We start from the raw sequence: 17,183 nt of genomic DNA on the forward strand, positions 1-17,183 counted from the left end.
GGCTCTTCTTCCTTGCACTTTCTGGACTGTTAAAAAAAAAAAAAGTAAAATGAATTCAATTGGCTTGAAAGGCACTGGGCAATTGAAAACCCCTCTGTAGCACCTGAAAAAAACCCGAAGTTACTTAATTAATGTGGAGGCCATTATGTGTGGTTACCATATGAAAGAGTAAGTGGCCTGAGTTACAGAGCAGGAAAGAGGAAAGGATATCTGAGGTCAGCCTTGTCAGGGTAAAGGAATCCTAAACAATGAAGGCATTGGTTTAAGATTTGAGGAAGAATTTGAAAAAGAGCCATGAGAGTGAAATCAAATGAAGCATGGGAGAGTATTAGTGGAGATTAGCAGCGCTGCGAAGGAACCCGAAGCACAGTGCCAATCACCCCTAAGCAAAGGCAGCTTTAACTGGGCACCACAGACAGGAATTAGGTAGTATGCTGCTGAAGTCTGACTGAAACCCATGTTCTTCAGTGATGTTAGAGTTTCCCTTCCACCACCACCCCTCAAAGCAAACAGCTGCATTTTACTGTTTGGTTTTTTGTGTGTGTGCTTTGTTTTTTAATTTTCCACGCAAACTTGTAACAGTAGTTGGAAAAACAGAGGTTTTAAAAACCTGGCATTCTCAGTGTGATGTAAGATTCACTTAGTAGCACAAAGTTGTCATTGAGAACTTGCTGCTTCAGGTGAGAGGAGGACTGAGTCCAATGGGATGGCGTTCAATAGCTCCAAGTGCAGGGTGCTGCACTTTGGCCACAACAACCCCATGCAGAGATACAGGCTGGGGTCGGAGTGGCTGGAGAGCAGCCAGACAGAGAGGGATCTGGGGGTACTGATTGATACCCGCCTGAACATGAGCCAGCAGTGTGCCCAGGTGGCCAAGAGAGCCAGTGGCATCCTGGCCTGCATCAGGAATGGTGTGGTCAGCAGGAGCAGGGAGGTCATTCTGCCCCTGTACTCTGCACTGGTTAGACCACACCTTGAGTCCTGTGTTCAGTTCTGGGCCCCCCAGTTTAGGAGGGACATTGAGATGCTTGAGTGTGTCCAGAGAAGGGCGACGAGGCTGGGGAGAGGCCTTGAGCACAGCCCTACGAGGAGAGGCTGAGGGAGCTGGGATTGGTTAGCCTGGAGAAGAGGAGGCTCAGGGGTGACCTTATTGCTGTCCGCAACTACCTGAGGGGTGGTTGTGGCCAGGAGGAGGTTGCTCTCTTCTCTCAGGTGGCCAGCGCCAGAACAAGAGGACACAGCCTCAGGCTGCGCCAGGGGAAATTTAGGCTGGAGGTGAGGAGAAAGTTCTTCACTGAGAGAGTCATTGGGCACTGGAATGGGCTGCCCGGGGAGGTGGTGGAGTCGCCGTCCCTGGAGCTGTTCAAGGCAGGATTGGACGTGGCACTTGGTGCCATGGTCTAGCCTTGAGCTCTGTGGTAAAGGGTTGGACTTGATGATCTATGAGGTCTCTTCCAACCCTGATGATACTGTGATACTGTGTGATACTGTGAAATTAGACTGTGTTTATTGTTGAAGCTTGTGAAGAGAATGATTAGACACATTTGTTTATCTATAGAATGAAAAGAGTGACTTCTGCTTTATTGAAACTGGAGTGTTTTTCTGAAATAGGAATGCTTACAGTGATTTAAATTATTCAGAGTTCTTTAAGGTGATTTGATTTTTTTCTCTGTGGAGTTTATCTTATTACCCATAATGTCCAAAAAGCAGCACCTGCAACAGAACAAGCACTCGTGGGACAAGGAACAGCTGAAAGTGGTGATGTTTTGGAACATGTTTGCTGTAGCATTTATTTTCTTGACTTTGGTTTCATTTGCTGTCTTTTTGAATCAGTATTCACTAACATGTTCTGGAGTAACAATCCTAACTGCTGCATATCAGTACCTAGCACTTTTACTGCCAGCTATAAATAGAATTGCTGCTAAAAGCAAATGGCAAGAAAGTTTGACAATCTCTCTAAAATTGCTTCCATTGTGTTTAAGTTTTCCCAACAACGGTCTGGATCTTATTTCTGCAAATGCTACTCATCTGCAGTATCCCAAGGTAAGATCTGCTGGAGGCTGTGGGAAGTCAGGGATGATATTTAGACCATATCCTTCAGTTATAACTAATGATCTTGACTGACTATGGATTGGTAGTGCTTAAAAGCCTTGGAGAAGCCTCGTTCAGTGTTTTGGTGTTAAATGCTGCTGTACCATGATACCCAATCGCTGGCTGTATGGGCATAAACTCAATATCCATCTTTGGTTAAAATGTATTGTATCCTTCTTTATATCTTTATTCCTAAAACCTGTCAATAATTGTGTGTTTTACCTCACTGAGCCTTAGCCTTGCAAGGCAACTCCTGAATGCTGATGAGGCATCAAGAGAACTTGTATGCCGAAACTGCCACTGAGGAATGGATCTAAATGCTTAAGTTACCTTGTGAGAAGACACAATTAAAACTTCTCTAGTTTATGTCCTTAGCATATTTTAGGGGTGAAGCCCTGACTGTTAATGATTCTCATAGTTTTTTCAAGTAACACAAAAACTAGAGTCTGGCTGGTGGTTTATACTGGAGTGAACTAATGGAATCCACACAAATGGCTCTTCATTGCATAAACTACATTTCAGAAGCAGATTGGGTGACATTCTCCAGAGTTCACTCTGCAGCAATTGTTTAATTTCTCTGCAAAAGAACAATTTAAGTAATTGAATTTTACCTCAGGATAGGAAAAAATTACCCCTCTCCTAGCCTTTTCTTTTTTTATTTTCCCTTTGACTAATTTAATTGAAACCAAAATAGTTTGAAATATTAAATACCATTGCAGGCCTCCCACTACTAAGGCTAGAACTGTGTGGAAAGTACTTTTCTAACCTGCAAAGCTTTTGTGTTTTCCTGAACACTCCTGTTCTGCTCTAGGACAAGCCCAACCCCTTTAAAAGGCAGGAGAATGTGAACTTCTGTTTATGTCTGGGTGTTAGCATTATAAGAGTGTAACATTATCCCCCAGAAAATTCAACTTCAAAGTACATTGTTTGTGGTTTTTTATTTTGGTGACTTTTTTTTTTCATGACCAAAGAAAAGGAAATATTGCCCCCCAAAATTGAAATGTTCCATGATTTTATTCTATACTCAGAGCTTGAGCAGGCTTGCTGCAGGGCATTGCCTTTTTCCTTCATGCGCTGCAAGTTAATCTGAAGGCCATTGGAAATCTGAAACTAGCCAGAATCAAGAGAGGGGATGACCCTCACAAGTAATTAGCCATCTTGCCTTCAAAACATAACTTGCAGTCTACCTGAGCAAGAATGACATTTCCTTTGGAAAGCAATGTTGTTTCACGAAGCTTGTGATTCACTAGTCACCATGTTATAATTGTCATGCAGGACTTCACTGCCAGCTTTCCAAGCTAGGCCTGACTAACATGTTGCACCTGGTCCAATGGAGATCATACAAGTGGCTTAAGATGGGCTTTGCAGTGCAGCAGAGGAGGTGTGCTCAGACAGTCAGTTGCCAGTCCAGCTGAGAGGCAGACCTGCCTGCTGTGCCACAGATGATGCCAGTCCCTGGACACAGCAGAAACAGGTCTGGAAACCCTCCAGGCAAAACCTCTGACCAAAACTATTGTGTGTTTCTCTATTATTTATTTTTTAAATTAAGAAAAACAAAATCACAACATACAAATGAGAAACAAAGGTGAAGTTGAAGCTTTTTTTTGCTTGGCAGCTAAAAAAGCTGTCAGAGGAACTGCACACCCTCTAAATAGTCTGCATTGCTTTCAATAACAACAGCATATATGATGATCCTGCAAACTTTGAACTGACCATGGAGTTGCTCAACACATCCTCCTGCACTGCAGCACTGAGTGCTCAACATGTGGACTAAACAGAGCTCACAGGTGAGTGTGATTTTTCTGTTAGCATAGTGTACAATGGCAACATTTTGACCCATTTTTCAATTTTTGACATTTAGTTAAGCATGTTTTTTTCAGTAAATGTCTTGCAGGCAACATACTCCTGAACTATTGTTCTTTCTATGCTCCCGTAAGAACAAAACACAGAAACTTTTTATTGAAAGATTTTTGTGTTACTTAAGACAGGCTTTAACCTTGACATTGCCTCTTAATGAAATCTAATTACAGAAACATGATTGAATTAAATTATTTTTTTTCTCTATCTTTGCCCGTTCATAACAATCAGAAATCCTTTGCCTTAGAGCTCACATAGAAGAGAGACTTAAACTTTCAAGTCTTCATTCTTCTCCACAATATTGTTCTCTTTCAGTGATTCACAAATTAAACTAGTAAAAATGAAGGCAGAGAGGCTGGCAGCTTCATATGTTTTAAGTGTTTGGAAAGGATGTTTTTGTTTAAAATCCCTGGAAAACCAGCTGAAGTCTCAAGAAAAAAAAATGAGTGATACATGAGATCAAAAAAAGTGTAGTTCCTTTAAAGGATTTTGAATAACATTATTAAGATTCCTTTTTAATGGCTGGTGCTCCTTCTAATTGGTTAAACTAGGCAAGGAAGTATTTCAGTATAATCATTAGCATAAAAAGCCTGATTGTTTATGCTTTTTTGATCATTGATGCTATCAGGGAAGGAGCTGGATTCTAATATTCTTGAGAAGGATAAGTCAAGTGCTGACTGCCATCCGTGCTTATTGGTTGTAACATTATATGTCTAAGTTGCGCACAGATAAAATCTTATTTTCTCTCATCAAACAAATGCCCTTTTTGTACTATTTATTATAAGCCATCCACTGAGGCATTCAGGAATCAAATAACTTACAAGTAAAGGAGGGAGAATACATTTTTCATTTTGTAGATTGTGTGGACTATATTGTGTCCTGGAGATAAATGCTAGCTTTGGGATTTTTAATGAAGTACCTGACTTTCTGTGGTCAGTGTGAATAGTTGCAGAGGCTAAATCATCTGCCATCTGGATTTCATCTGTTTGCATTTGACCTAGAATACTTATAAAGAGATATTTATTCAAATAAATGTATCAGCTAGTTTTGGTTTGTTGGGTTTTCCTGCATTTTTTTGACTCTGAAATTGAGAAGGAATTATGTCAGGTGCAGCTTTCCTACAATATTTCTAGTTCTTCCAGCATTGACATATTGTTTCCTTACTGGGTTTTGCTTTATGTTCCTTCAAATCAGCCCAGCATTGAGAGGCACACCATGAAGAGTGTCAAATTAAAAGTTGGCTGATGTAAGGACATACTGAAAGTGTCCAAAATAGTTTGTTGCATTTGTTATGGGCTAAATTAATTCTTAGCATCAGCAGGTACTCTAGCAGTGCTTGGTCCTTAGGGTCACTTGGTAGTAGAAATCAAAAGATTAGCATTGTTAGCCTAAATTGTTTAGAAACTGGAATTATTCTGTCAAGGATATGTAGTTGTACCTTTTCTAGACTGAAAACAGTGAGAGCTTCATACTAAATAGGTCACATTGTGCTCATAGGTAGGCTCCATGACTTGAGTTGACTTTCCAAGTGCTGATGGGAACACACCCACATAAGAAGAGCTCTGTGAATAATGAAACAGCAAACAATGTCTTAATACATTTCCATTAGGTTTAGGATGTTTGTAAGAAAATTAATTTAGGGCTGTTTAATATTTTATGCTGATGACCAGGTACAAAGTCCTGGAAAGAAAAGCTGTGCTGTCTAGCTGCTCTCTGCCTACATGCAGCGTGCAGTGCTGGTGTGCAGGATGGTGGGTGCAAAGAAGCCTTTGGTCTAGAAAGCCATGTTTGACACTCCTCTCAATTCTCCCAAATCCTGCTTTCTCTGACAGATTTGCCAGTGTAACACAACCCTGTGAACATAGGCAAGCACTAGTTATAAAACAGCCCAGGCACAATAGGCAAAGGTTAACTAAAAAATAGTAAGTTGCAGAAAATAGGTGATTTTGTTATGTAGGAGATTTTTCTGCCTTCTTCACACACACCCTCCCTCCCCCTTCTCCTCCCAAAGCTGTTCTCTTAGGAGCTAGGAAGAAAAATAGTGTAATTAACCCAAGTGTTATAACAGGTTGCTAAATATTTGATTTAGGCAAAACTTAAAAATTCTATGTCTTAATTCTGCTTACATAGACTTTAAAACATCCTTTGGAGAATCCTTTATGAAAGGATTTTCAATCGTTGTAACTTCACTGCATCAAGAAATTCAGGCACAGTCATTCAGTTTCCAGTCATGGCCGTTGCACTTTAGAATGTAAAGGAAAAGAAACTTGATGAGGGAGGCTGTTTCAGAATAAAAGGAGTGATGACTGCCACTCTCAGCTATTTAGTCAGAAGTCTTTTTAACACTGTCCTGAGTTACAGGAATTCTGCATTTAGTAGCCTGTTGTGTGCAGAAAGCTTCCATCAGCAACCATAGGGAAAAGAGACAGTTTCATGAGGTGAGTGGGAAGTTATCTGTAATTACAAATGTTTTATACTATCATTTAGTTTAAAATCTTTCTGCTCACATCCATGATTCATTCAATATGCTACAAGACTACCAATGTATCTTGTGAGCTTATGTGGCAAGGAGGAAATTCCTAGCTTGACAAAACAGCTGTGTTATTAATTCACATAAAGTTGCTGTGCTCATCAGAGCAAAAGACAATGCTTAAATTACTGAGTGCTCTGGCCTCTGATTCTGTAAGGTACAGGAGAAGTAGATGCACACATTGCACACTCACCAGAGAAGGATTAAAGTTGAGTATCTGCAGCACTAGGGAAATTCTCTTGGAATTCAGATGTATCAATTACCATCAATATGAAGAGCAAATAGGCTTTTAAAAACAGGTTAAAACATCCTAGAAATCTGTACTACACCTTGAAAATGCATTTGTAGGCCTGAAAAGTTTCTACTGACTATATCAATGCAGTTGCACATCCAGGTACCTGCAGGGGCCCGGCGCCGGCAATGGCTTTCGCCACTGCCCCTTCACTTCAATACACGTCCTTGCCTGTTCAGGCAAGCCACTTGAGCAAGGGTGATTTTTATCTTTGCCGATTGACATGTACAAGAGAGACCCATGCTGGCAAGGGATCAGCCAGCAGGGGTTTAGGAAGGGCAGGTCCTGTCTCACCAACCTGATCTCCTTTTATGATCAGGTTACCCACCCAGTGAATGTGGGGCAGGCTGTGGATGGAGTCTACCTGGACTTCAGCAAAGCCTTTGACACCTTCTGCCACAACAAGCTCCTGGCCAAGCTGGCAGCTCATGGTTTGGACAGATTCACTCTGACATGGGTCAAGAACTGGCTGGAGGGCCAGGCCCAGAGAGTGGTGGTGAATGGTGCCACATCCAGTTGGCAGCTGTCACTAGTGGTGTGCCTCAGGGATCAGTGCTGGGCCCAGTCCTGTTCAATATCTTTATTGATGATCTGCACAAGGGGATTGAGTCCAGCATCAGTAAGTTTGCAGATGACACCAAGCTAGGAGCAGGTGTGGATCTGTTGGAGGGTAGGAGAGCCCTGCAGAGGGACCTTGACAGGCTGGATGGGTGGGCAGAGGCCAATGGGATGAGATTTAACAAGGCCAAGTGCAGGGTTTTGCACTTTGGCCACAACAACCCCAAGCAGTGATACAGGCTGGGGACAGAGTGGCTGGAGAGCAGCCAGGCAGAAAGGGACTTGGGGATAGTAGATAGTAGCTGAAGATGAGCCAGCAGTGTGCCCAGTTGGCCAAGAGAGCCAATGGCATCCTGGCCTGGATCAGGAACAGTGTGGTTGAAAGAAAGATTTATTAAGATTACAGAAATACTGTATGTCACAGTTCAATGGGAAGTTACTTTTTATTGTTAAGCAAAAAAAAAAAACAAAAACCCAACTGACAATTCAGGCTACACAGCTGGGGGCTAGGGCTGTGCAGCAATCTTCAAACAAGAGTTTTATAGCAAACCTTTAAATACTGCACCCAGCTGAAAGTACGAATATTGGAAAGTCTCAGACTGAAAAAAAATATGGTAGCACAATTAACATTCAAATTGGATTAACTGTCATTTTGGAACTCTTCTGTGCTCCCCCCTCCAAAAGATTTGGAATTTAGCGCTGGAAATATAGCTTCAAAAGAGTCTTTTTCTGCTTTCTATTATTTAAACCAGAGATATATGTATTCATTTGAGCAAAACAAGAATGAATATGATTTTTTGCTTAAATCAGAAACAGAGCCAGATTACAATTTTAAAATGATGAGAACACTTATTTAGGTTTCTGTGCATAGAAATGGTATGTTGCAGGGAAAATGCTGATTAATTTCAAATGTTGAATTCTAGGCTGCAAAGTCCATTGAAACCACTGGAAAAACTGCAAACAATTTTGAATTGTGTTCTTTCTGAAATGGTCCCTAGATATAACACATGTGATTGGCTGAAACATATCTCCTTGTGCTGCTCCAAATACTCTGTCAGCAAAGTGACAGGTTTCAGCACTGTCACACAGTCTATTTCTTTCTTGGCACTTCTTTTGGCCCAGTTTTGGCCTGGCCTGACCAGCTTCTTCCAGTTAATGAGAAGATATCACCTGGGTGACCACAGGCTCTTCCCAAAAGGTAGAATAGATATGGCAACTGAGTTTAAGTGCAAAGAGGAAGGCTATTTGTGTGAGTCAAGTCAATGCCATTCATGCTCAGAGCTGGAGAGTGGTTCTGGATGCACTAAGGGGCCACAGGTTTAGCAGAAGGGAGATCTCTGTCAACTCTTATCTCAAAGTAACTTTTTTCCCATGAAGTCTCTCTGTTTTCATCTGGGTTTACTCTGGAACACTTTTTGTGGGTTCTCATTTACCTTCTCATAACTGTGTTCAGCATGTGACTTGACCACAGCACCAAATACATTTGGAGAAGGCTAAGCAATAGAGTTATAAGGAGTTCGTGCTGTCTTCTGTAGGTCCTCTTCTATGTGTTTAAAATCTCATACATGAGTGTTTCCAGGAGGCAGCTGGGATGAGAAAACACAAATATGTTGGTGCCACACCAGGCATTGCCTCTCCAGAGCCTGCCTGACCTTGTTACAGAGTCACAGAATTGTTGGGGCTGGAAGGGACCTCAAGGATCATCTAGCTGCACCCTGTCCTGCCACAGGCAGGGACACCTCAAACTGGCTCAAGTTGCTCAAAGCCCCATCTACCCTGGCTTTAAAGATCTCCAGGGACAGGGCTTCCACCACCTGCCTCATGAGGTTCAACAAGACCAAGTGCGAGGTCCTGCAGTTGGGTCAAGGCAATGCCAAGCACAAATCCAGGCTGGGCAGTGAGTGGTTGGAGAGCAGCCCTGAGGAGAGGGACTTGGGGGTGCTGGTGGATGAGAAGCTCGACATGAGCCAGCAGTGTGCACTTGCAGCCCAGAAAGCCAACCAGACCCTGGGCTGCATCAGGAGAAGTGTGGCCAGCAGGTTGAGGGAGGTGATTCTGCCACCCCTCTACTCTGATCTGGTGAGACCCCACCTGGAGTACTGCATCCAGTTCTGGAGCCCCTATTACAAGAGAGATGTGGAGATACTGAAGCGTGTCTAGAATAGGACCATGAGGATGCTCAGAGGGCTGGAGCAGCTCTGCTATGAGAACAGACTGAAAGAGTTGGGGCTGTTCAGTCTGGAGAAGAGGAAGCTCTGAGGTGACCTTCTTGTGGCCTTCCAGTATCTGAAGGGGGCCTAAAAAAAGCTGGGGAGGGACTTTTTAGGCTATAAGGTAGTGACAGGACTAGGGAGAATGGAGCAAAGCTGGAGATAGGTAGATTCAGACTGGACATAAGGAGGAAGTTGTTCACCATGAGAGTGGTGAGAGACAGAAATGGGTTGCCCAGGGAGGTGTTTGAGGCCCCATGGCTGGGTGATGCTCTGGGCAGCATGCTCTAGGTGGCGTGGAACTAGATGGTCCTTGTGGACGCTGACAGATTCTATGATTCTATGACAAAAGGACTAGACTTGGAGAGAGAGAAAGGAGAGGACTCAGATAAAAAAGGACCATGCCTTCACTTGATGATTATGCCTCCTACCCTCTGTAATCTGAAAGAAAAAGTGCAGGAGAAATTTCCCCTGTTAGGTAAACACAGAAAACCTTCTCCCTATAAAACAGCTACCTGTCTGATTTGCCTAAGTACTGGGGAGATCTTATAAGCTGTGGCCATTTGAGCCAGGTTTCTAGTTCAGACACAAAAACCCAGAGAAATTTAGATGTAGAAGCTCTGAGTGGAGAGGTGAAGATTCTAGGCATAGGCCATATAATGGCAAGAACGTCATCCCATTTGTGTCCATGCTCAGTCCTGCAAAATATCAACTTTATAGATGAACTGCAGCACAGAGGCCAAACACTGAATGAAACTGAACTGAAACAGGCTGTGATAGTGGAGGAAGTTTAGGAAGAGAAAGCACAGATTTGGGAAAAAAAAAATAAAGGGGAGAGGTTGCTATTGCTTGTAGTCTTATGACCTAATGTGTGAGCACTCCTGAAAGACTGGATGTTCCAGTTCAGTGAAGCAGGGTGGCCCCCTGCAGTACTGCTAACCTCCTCACAAAGAAAATTTGCTTCCAATACAGGAACATCCCTGTACAAACCACTAACAGATCTGCTATGGTTTGCTGTTAGTTTCACTCAAAACACAAGGTAAATATTCTTTACTTTAAAATATTAGTCAGAAACAGAAGTTTTCAGTTACCAACTTTGGTCCCTATGCTTCCAAATGCCTACTGCTCAGTCTTGATATGAAATCAAAACCATTTTGGGTTGTTTTTTTTGGTTTTTTTTTGGTAAGTAGTACATCTGAATTCCCAGAAAACAAAGACACTCTCCTCTCTCAAACTCCTGTGTTAGAGACTGCAGCATGGTAAACTATTTGGCAAAACTCTTGCCAAAGCTGTGAAGCCAAATAACACTTCTTTGAGAATGAGATGATAAACTTCAGGAAAAACTATTGCTATGCTGTGCATGCATTTGGAATAGGAATATTGACTGTAGGTTTTGAGAAGTTTTTATAATATACTGTTGTTTTGGCATTGTTTGGGACCAGCAGTTCATCTTTTCACTGCCACAACAAATCACTATAAATGATGTACTTTTTAACAGCACAATAGTGCTTTAGAACTTGCACATATTGTAGATATATTTATATGTAACCAATATGCATCTGTAATCTGTGCCTGATAACACAAAGGAAAAGTAGAGAATTTGCTGTTTATTTAGTAGTTATGCAGAGAAGGTGCAGTTAACTTCCCTCTGAAGCACATGAGACTTCTCTGATTTCCATCTGCAACTTAAAGCATCCATACAGGTCACACATTGCAAAAGCTGGGTAAAGAAGAGAAGAAATGGATAAAAAAGAGACTAAAATATTTTTTTTTTTGGCAATTGACTAAATTGGTTCATAAGGCTCATGAAGTTAAATGAATTCCTTTTCTAGCCCTGTTTCTCTCCCCACTCCCTCTGCTTTGCATATCGCTATGATTTCTGTTGCTGTTATTTGCAAGGCAGTAATTCTATGCCCAGTACTTGACAGAGAGAAGTGCCTGACAACCAGAAAAAAAAAGGGTGAGAAAAGAGGGCTGTCTAGTAACAATTCTAATTCACCCTTTAACCTGTTTCCTAACTCAGAAAATCAAAAGTATATTTGGGAAGTTTAAACTTTAATAAAAAATTCCCAAGGCCCAGTGCTGAACTTAAGACATTACTTACAGAAGCCCAACCAAACCCTAAAGAATCAGTTTTGTGAGGTCTGTGTAGTCTTCTACAGACTGCTTTGGTGGGGGGGCTTAGATTGTTTTTGACCCTATGACACTGAATGGCCAAGAGCTTCCATGCAAGCACAATGGTGCTGTTAGTGCCCTTATTTCTTTCAAATGCTCACAGGCCTCCCAGACAATGAAAGAAATCCATACACCATCAATAAGGAGTTTTAATTTGAATTCTGCTCTAAGAGAATTCTCAGGCATCCTTCTCATGTACATATTTATTTATTAAAATGAAAATTGCTAAAGTATAATATGAAGTAGAATCTTGATGTGTTGGGCCTTATTTAGGAATGCCTGTAAACTGGCAGGAATCGTAATCATGGAACCAACTGGAAAGCAGTACTGGCACACCCCTGTGCCACTGGCTCCTGTGGAATGGAAGTTTGCTGAGCATGGGGATGTCAGCTTGTGAAAAAAAAATCTGTGAGCCTTCCTATAAATTAATCTCTTTTGACTCAAGGGATTTTATGACTTTTACATTTCTAGTGATGGTAGCTATATTTTTGTTAGGACTACAGGTATTCAGAATTTCTAACAGTCATTCACTGCTCATAATAGACTTATTTTGATAGAAAAGAGAATTTCTGAATTCCAATAGCAAGCTGACATGAAAGAAAACAGAACAGGTTTAGCCCAGATTCAGCTTTGTAGAGAGAGGTCACTTATATACACATCAATATTTTTGCTTCAGCTGGTACAAAAGCTTCAGGTTTATTACAGAAAAATAATGTGAGCTGTCTTTGCCTTGGCTTTTCCCCTGCTGTTTTCAGTGGGATGGATTACATGAGGAACGAGCGTCGTTTATTCTGCTGATGTCACTTGGAATTTGAAACCACTTGTTGTGGAATGTCGTTTAGGGGAAATTTATGGGGAAGAACATGCGAGGCTGATTTGTAGAGATTAAATGATTTATTGCTAAAATATGAAAAACCCCTTCCCCAAACTTATCTAAAACTCTCCCACGTAAGTCCTTTGATCCGCGGTCGCAGGTGAAAATGCAGAAAATGGCAAAACAAGGAGAGTCTGTGATTTTAAGAGAGTTCTTTGAGTCTCGATAAGTTGCTCAGTCTTTAAGTAAAAGTTCGTTGGTTACTCACTGTTCAAAGCAGTTCAGCAGAGTTTCGAAGTGTTTATGAAGTCCAGGGCGTTGTCCGATCTCTCCGCAGGATCGGGCCCAGGCAAGTCCTGGCTTCAGAGGATCGGGCATCCGCTGGTCCTGTGCCAAGCAGCCCGAGTAGGGTCGAGAGATCGCAGGAGCGAGAATCATAGAATCATAGAATCAACCAGGTTGGAAGAGACCTCCAAGATCAGCCAGTCCAACCTATCACCCAGCCCTAACCAATCAACCAGACCATGGCACTAAGTGCCTCATCCAGTCTTTTCTTGAAGACCCCCAGGGACAGTGCCTCCACCACCTCCCTGGGCAGCCCATTCCAATGCCAATCACTCTCTCTGTGAAGAACTTCTTCCTAATATCCAGCCTATACCTACCCTGGCACAACTTGAGACTGTGTCCCCTTGTTCTAATGCTGGTTACCTGGGAGAAGAGGCCACCCCCCACCTGGCTACAATGCCCCTTCAGGTAGTTGTAGACAGTAATAAGATCACCCCTGAGCCTCCTCTTCTCCAGGCTAAACAGGCCCAGCTCCCTCAACCTCTCCTCATAGGATTTGTGCTCCAGGCCCCTCACCAGCTTTGTTGGCCTTCTCTGGACATGTTCCAGCACCTCAACATCTTTCTTGAATTGAGGGGCCCAGAACTGGACACAGTACTCAAGGTGTGGCCTGACCAGTGCTGAGTACAGGGGAAGAATAACCTCCCTTGACCTACTGGCCACACTGTTCCTGATGCAGGCCAGGATGCCATTGGCTCTCTTGGCCACCTGGGCACACTGCTGGCTCATCTTCAGCTTACTGTCTATCAGTACCCCCAGGTCCTTTTCTGCCTGGCTGCTCTCCAGCCACTCTGTCCCCAGCCTGTAGTGCTGCTTGGGGTTGTTGTGGCCAAAGTGTAGAACCCTGCACTTGGCCTTGTTAAATCTCCTCCCATTGGCCTCTGCCCACCCATCCAGCCTGTCAAGGTCCCTCTGCAGGGCTCTCCTACCTTCCAACAGATCCACACCTGCTCCTAGCTTGGTGTCATCTGCAAACTTACTGATGCTGGACTCAATCCCCTCGTCCAGATCATCAATACAGATATGTTTACCTTTTACCCTTCCTAGGGAGGAATCTTCTCATGGGTACTGTAGCTCATGCAGGCAGATAGGAATATTGGTTTTGGTTTTGCGATTGCTTTGGCCTTCAATGTGAGACACTGTAGCATGCACAACAGGGGCCTGCTAAAGGGCCCTGCTACCCTCCATGACACCACTTACTCCTTTCAATGTTTTTGTTGTGTTGGTTTGTTTGTTTGTTTTAGGAAATTAGCAACAACAGAAGATTTCAGAGGAATGTCCAAGTTTGACTGTATCATGTGGTAGACGGGTTTGGACACTGAGATGCTTGAGCGTGTCCAGAGAAGGGCGACGAGGCTGGGGAGAGGCCTCGAGCACAAGCCCTACGAGGAGAGGCTGAGGGAGCTGGGATTGTTTAGCCTGGAGAAGAGGAGGCTCAGGGGTGACCTTATTGCTGTCTACAACTACCTGAAGGGTGGTTGTGGCCAGGGGGAGGTTGCTCTCTTCTCTCAGGTGGCCAGCGCCAGAACGAGAGGACACAGCCTCAGGCTGTGCCAGGGGAGATTTAGGCTCAAGGTGAGGAGAAAGTTCTTCCCTGAGAGAGTCATTGGACACTGGAATGGGCTGCCCGGGGAGGTGGTGGAGGCACCGTCCCTTGAGGTCTTCAAGAAAAGACTGGATGAGGCACTCGGTGCCATGGTCTAGTTGACTGGCTAAGGCTGGGTGCTAGGTTGGACTGGATGATCTTGGAGGTGTCCAACCTGATTGATTCTATGATTCTATGACTCATAAAAAGATTGTGTATAAATGTATATATAAAACTATAAACACACATATAAGAAAATGTGGATATATATTATAGATATTGCTCCACATCTACTCTTTATGTGTATTATGGCTTCCAATTAAGGTAGCTTCAAAAGAATTCCAGAGATCTCTCTTAGGCACATGCAGGAATTTTTTTACCCTAAGCCTCCCAACGTCTGCAAACGTGAGAAGGGTCTTATCAAAAATGTTACATTCAGTTCAAAGATTCTTAAATTCTTTGGCAGCAACTACCAACATGACTTGAGGAAGAAGCAACCTTGGACCTCTGTCAAAACCTTTCAGTTTTGAGGGGGTTCTGGAGTTTATCTCTATGTCAGTTTTTTGTGCTGTACTTAGCAAGTAGATAATTTCTTACAGAGCAGTGAAATGTAATTTCTTTGCCATAAATGTTTGGGCAGCAGTACCAAATATCAGCTTCAAACAGGAAATTAAGAATACTTTATTGATTTAATTTGTTTTGGAAATTTAGGATATGAAGACAAAATAAATCCTTGCAAGTTGGGTTTGTCCAGTTCTGGGCCCCTCAATTCAAGAAAGATGTTGAGGTGCTGGAACATGTCCAGAGAAGGGCAACAAAGCTGGTGAGGGGCCTGGAGCACAAATCCTATGAGGAGAGGTTGAGGGAGCTGGGCCTGTTTAGCCTGGAGAAGAGGAGGCTGAGGGGTAATCTTATTACTGTCTACAACTACCTGAAGGGGCATTGTAGCCAGGTGGGGGTTGGTCTCTTCTGCCAGGCAACCAGCAATAGAACAAGGGGACACAGTCTCAAGTTGTGCCAGGGTAGGTATAGGCTGGATGTTAGGAAGAAGTTCTTCACAGAGAGAGTGATTGGCATTGGAATGGGCTGCCCAGGGAGGTGGTGGAGGCACCGTCCCTGGGGGTCTTCAAGAAAAGCCTTGCTGAGGCACTTAGTGCCATGGTCTAGTTGATTGGATAGGGCTGGGTGCTAGGTTGGACTGGATGATCTTGGAGGTCTCTTCCAACCTGGTTGATTCTATGATACAGCTGAAGGAGAGACACTATGATACAAAATGAATCTTTGCTTGTTGCCAGCTACCGTGTGTTGGTTTACATCAGCAATAGCACAAACTGGATTCTTTCACAACATCATTAAGCCAAAAGACACAAATTTAATACACTCCAAACCACCAAGTGACAAACCAACTCACAGTTCAATATTCCTTTGAATGTGTAAATAAGTTCATGTTGAGCATGTATGAGTCCTTTCTGGTTTTATTTTCACAAGTGTTAAAGCAGCTGAGGCTCATTAGTTAGAACGGTATCAGAGCTTCTATCACAAACTCACTTAAATGAAAATGCATGAAATCACCATGAGTTTTACATTCAAAGTGTTCTACACACTTATTTAACCAGGAAATGGACAGCTCAACTCATTTCCTTGAGCTCTACTGAGAAAGGTATTTCTGGCCTGATTTTTTTACTGCTTGCATCTTATATATTTCTGCAAAACGAGCGTGAAATATTATCCATTTGTTTGTGAAAACGATTCACAACAATGAAAAATGCTTTCAGTTAAGTATTTCTGCTATTAATCTGTCTGTATCTATTTCTTGCTTATGCTTAGAATGTAAACTTTAGAGAACAGGGATGTACTGGTACCACGACGAGTAGGATTTCATTCAGCGTCTGGAAACGCTATACACTGTTGCAATACTACAGTGTAGTTTTGCAATGTTCAAGATGCTGGCAACACAGTCATAACCTATTTAGAATCTTGTAAACTGTAGAATACATATGGACTCAAACTACATATTAATATAAGAGTTAAAGGAATAATGACCGCTATGTTGTGCAAGAGGCAATCACAGATATTCATCTCAGGAGCAGAAAGAGAGGAAAATATTACCAAATAGGACAGAGGTTAGAAATTATTACCTGTGCTCTAGTAAATACATATAAGGGGCAACACTATGAGCATGTCATACCATGCCCTAAAATGGAGATTCTAGTATGGGAAACATTATTTTCTGCTCCCTCCCTCCTCTCCTTCTCCACCCCTACTCTTTTGTTCTTTGCTATGCCATGTTTTGGTTCAAGTAAGATTTCTATTGCAGGCTCTTGGAGTGAATATCTGGCATTATGCCCAGTGCTGCCATAGTCGTGTGCAAGCAGCCCCTCCAGTGAGCTCCATAATGTCTCTAAAAAACTATACAAAGAGGAAGAAAGAAAGTGAATCCAGATGGAATGGGAAATCAGATATTTCTTCCATTCCATTTGTGCTGAAATCTGTGAAGGCTGCCCATAGGTTGAAAGAGAAGGCAATTCACATACTCTGCAGTCTCAGGGAAAAACATGCTATTTTCCCTGGCCCTCCGCCCTTCATTGAAGATGAATCTGTCAGAAAGCGTACAGTGAGGCAGCAAACTCAGTAATGCAAAACATTTTTGCCCAGCTCCACTTTGCTCTGCTGGCTATAGAATGGTGTAGGATAGACCTGTCAGGGGATTTAAAAAAAAAAAAAGA

General features: G+C 42.7%; 1 long non-coding RNA gene across 1 annotated transcript in view; it reads left to right on the plus strand.

Annotated features, from left to right (window-relative positions):
• Positions 1-1,725: 1,725 nt before the first annotated feature.
• The window catches only part of LOC135183431 (uncharacterized), a 34,561-nt gene continuing 19,103 nt past the window's right edge, over positions 1,726-17,183 (plus strand). The window contains exons 1-2 of the long non-coding RNA XR_010305555.1: positions 1,726-2,043; positions 3,772-3,878. This is a non-coding gene — a long non-coding RNA (uncharacterized LOC135183431). The remainder of the gene's footprint in view (positions 2,044-3,771; positions 3,879-17,183) is intronic.

This window comes from Pogoniulus pusillus, chromosome 18 (genome assembly GCF_015220805.1).
Source record: "Pogoniulus pusillus isolate bPogPus1 chromosome 18, bPogPus1.pri, whole genome shotgun sequence".
NCBI lineage: Eukaryota > Metazoa > Chordata > Aves > Piciformes > Lybiidae > Pogoniulus > Pogoniulus pusillus.